Source organism: Zerene cesonia, chromosome 1, assembly GCF_012273895.1.
Source record: "Zerene cesonia ecotype Mississippi chromosome 1, Zerene_cesonia_1.1, whole genome shotgun sequence".
NCBI lineage: Eukaryota > Metazoa > Arthropoda > Insecta > Lepidoptera > Pieridae > Zerene > Zerene cesonia.
The window spans coordinates 11,186,427-11,190,091 of record NC_052102.1 but is presented as its reverse complement, the minus strand read 5'-3'; positions in this window follow the sequence as shown (position 1 = coordinate 11,190,091).

Here is a 3,665-nt window from a genome sequence, read left to right as displayed (position 1 = left end):
GACAGTTTTGATTAATTACTTAACAAAGGATATTATTACTTATTATCCTTATTAGGATCACCAGCGTTAAATATTTCCTTACGTTTACTCTGTATAAGAGCAAGAAAGACAATTTAATTGCTTCTATAATTAAAAGTAATTAATTATTTTTTAAAAATTTTAGCAATAAAAAATTTCTTAAATTAAATAAATGAAAAACAAGGACAACAGGAGGGAAGGTTTTTAGAGAACAATTCATGGAAGAAACCTTCTTGAAATTTATGTTATAGTGGCTTCGGATGGATCACTGAAAATGCAAATATTTTGAGTATTTTAAAATTTGATTGTGAATAAACATTTATTGCTCAAAAAATCTCATCAAATTTATTTATATTTTGTACGAAACTAAAAACTCATACTCAAAGCTTTTATTATAATCATAAGCTTTAAAGTTCCTTTCACAACCACCAAACTACATTCACTGTTAAAACACTACTGGAATTTTCAACCGATTTCAAAAAGCGAGGAAGTTATCAATTCGACTGTATTTTTGTGTTTATTTCCTCATAACTTTTTACGCGTTATTTCGATTTTTTATGACATTTTTTATTTTAAAAAAGAATCAATGAAATCGGCTCGCACAAGCCTCCCATGTGATCCCATTCAAATTTGCTCTCATTCAGACAGGCGGTTTAGTTTTTTTTGTTAAAAAATGTATAGAAACGGGAGAATGTTATTATAATAATTTATTTTTAAATATCAAGCATAATTACACTTTTCAAAACTTAGGAATGGTGGACACATCTGTTGCGAAGAAGCAGGTGTGTTGACCCAAGTTTGCTCTTTGTTAGTATAACAAATACTGAAGTAAGTAAAAAGTTAACCTGCGTGTGGTGAAACTTCCAAATGAGGACGCCCGGTAAAACCTTAGAGAAGCTCTTATTTATTATTAATCATAATTAAATGTGTTATAGCTATTCGATACATAGTCTTGGTAAATATATCTCACTAGCTTTTGCCGCACGCGTTTAATTTGGTGTTGTTTAATAGATGTTATAATACATATAAACATATTTTAATGAATTGAATGTTAATAAAGAAGAAATAACGAGACAAACTTTATAATTTTAAAGTGAAATGTTATAGTTATTTTATACTTTTATGGAAAAGCCATTGTAAATGCTATTTCCTTATTAAAACACTGGAGATGATACAGCATTTAGTTTTAAACATTCTGAAAGTTAATTAATTAATTCAAATTCACACCTGTCGGGAGGTGCCTACTTTATTGTATCCGACACGATTTGCAGTATCGTAAGCGTAAATAAAAATAAAATATAGATTTTACTATTTTCAAAGGAAGTAACGATAAACTTCAAAAAGTTCGATTCTATTGGACAAGTGATGAATAAAGATTATAAATAAAAAAGGAGTAAGTGAAAAATCCTCGACCACATTTTGTGTTTTCGGCCATTTTAAATTCCCCCATCTCATTTTATACCTATTGAGGAATTTATGTAAAAATATACAATAACCAATTATCAATAAACATAGCTAAGAGCTACCGTAGGAAAACATACTTCTAAAAAAGTCGCATCGAAGCGGTTCATCCATTTGAAAGCTACGCTGCCACAGACAGACAGACACACACACAGCTAGCATCGACGTTAAATTTATATCACGCCTCTTTTCGTGTCGGGGGTTAAAAAGGTTGGTCTCATGTATCGAACCCACTCATCTCAGATTATTACGTGACGATATTAACCTGAAATCTTTATAGATTGGTAATATGTATAAACATAAAAAAAAATTACCATCTCTCATACTTATTACCTACTAGCTGCGCCACGCGGTTTCACCCGTGTAAGTCCGTATCCCGTCGGAATATCGGGACAAAAATATGCCTATATGTTATTCCAGATCTTCAGCTGTCTACGTACCAAATTTCATTACAATCAGTTCAGTAGTATTTGCGTGAAAGAGCAACAAACACACACACATCTTTACAAACTTTCGCATTTATAATATTAGTAGAATAGGACTACTACTATACAATTGTACTTATCACGTTACGACGTAATATCGTTTGCCGTAAAAATTCAAAACCACATTCAACGTGAATTTTGCAAATTCTAAATTAACTCGTGTTCATAATGAGACAAGCTCATACACGTCTCGATCCAAAGCACGCCTGTCTGTCTGTCTCATTGTCCCGCTGCACCTTTTAATTAACAAGAAAGTTAAACCAAAACGTTGTAGAGGTTAAGAGTTCCAAGCTCTTTGAAAGAAAGAAAAATAATTTGAAATACGCTAAGGTAGAAGTTACTTTGTAATTCTTTTCATGCTTTGAACAGTGCTTTGTTATTTTAGTGTACGTTCCGCGCTCTTCAGGGCAATCGGTCTGTCTGTTAGGTAGTCAGGATGAAATATTGAAATTAATTGGTCGATTTTGATTTTATAAGGTCCGTATCCTTTTCCTTCCCAGCCGTTTCCTTCATTTCCCTCATCAATCCTTTGTCGTGTCGGCTATCCATTTGTAGAGTAAGGTCTGCGAACGACTTTACGCCTCTGTAAATTTTGAAGCCTGAAAGTAAGGGCTTTCAAGCCCTCAGGCGATCCAACGATGACGTAAAACAAGCAGTAAATTGAACGAGAAAGAAATAGAGAGAGCATCGAAGGTATACATGATCTCTGCTTGTAGCAAATGCTAATCTGGTAAAGTGAAAGAGGAATCGTTAGTATGGTAAGAGCATTCGATATATGACTATGTAGTTAGATGCAAATATCGCCGTTGGTTATGCGTGATCCCGGAGTACTATATACTGGTACTTGTACGGGAAAACCCAGGGCTCTCATGCACAATACTTTATAATAAATAAATTTATACAAATACAAATATAATCATTATTTAGGATACGTTACATATCGGCTACAAATATAACAATACGTTACGTTAAAACATAGACATAAAATCGCTTATTTAATAAATCTTGAACAAAATGGGAAATCAGTGTTATCCAGAAAATCTGGGGCAATCCGGGAACATCTGCATTCACATTGAAGCACTCGACCCGGGATATCGCATCCGGGATACGGTCCGTATCGCCTGTATTACTTTCGCAAACACTGCTATTTAAGAATACGAAAGAATCAACCGTTATACTGCACATGCATCGCTATACGCGCAAGAAACATTTTCTTTAAAATTCAAACACTTTTTAATTCATGTATACTTTCACATCTAACCAATGTTTATATGTATAAAAATATACATTACATTTGGAATTTAACGTGTGTGAAGTACAAATCTAATGTATATTTTTATACATATAAACATTCCTCTTGAATCAACCTATCGATTAAAAAACCCCATCAAAATTCATTGCGTAGTTTTAAAGAGCATTTTAAAGCACACATAGGGTCATAGGAAGAGAGAAAATGCGACTGTTTTATACTTTGTAGTCGTATTTATTCTATTGACATGTATAATATACATATTTACACGCTTACTACAACTGATTCTAAGACAAAGGTGTAGGTTAGGATTCTATTTGCAGGGACATAAAAGCAAGTTAGAATTTATAAGAGTGGCTGTAATGATTAGCTGCAGGGTTATCAGAAGTCCGAAGAGAGGGGGAGGACACTGTAACCCTGACGTCCGGTAATTTGTTCTTCTACCGGGAGGG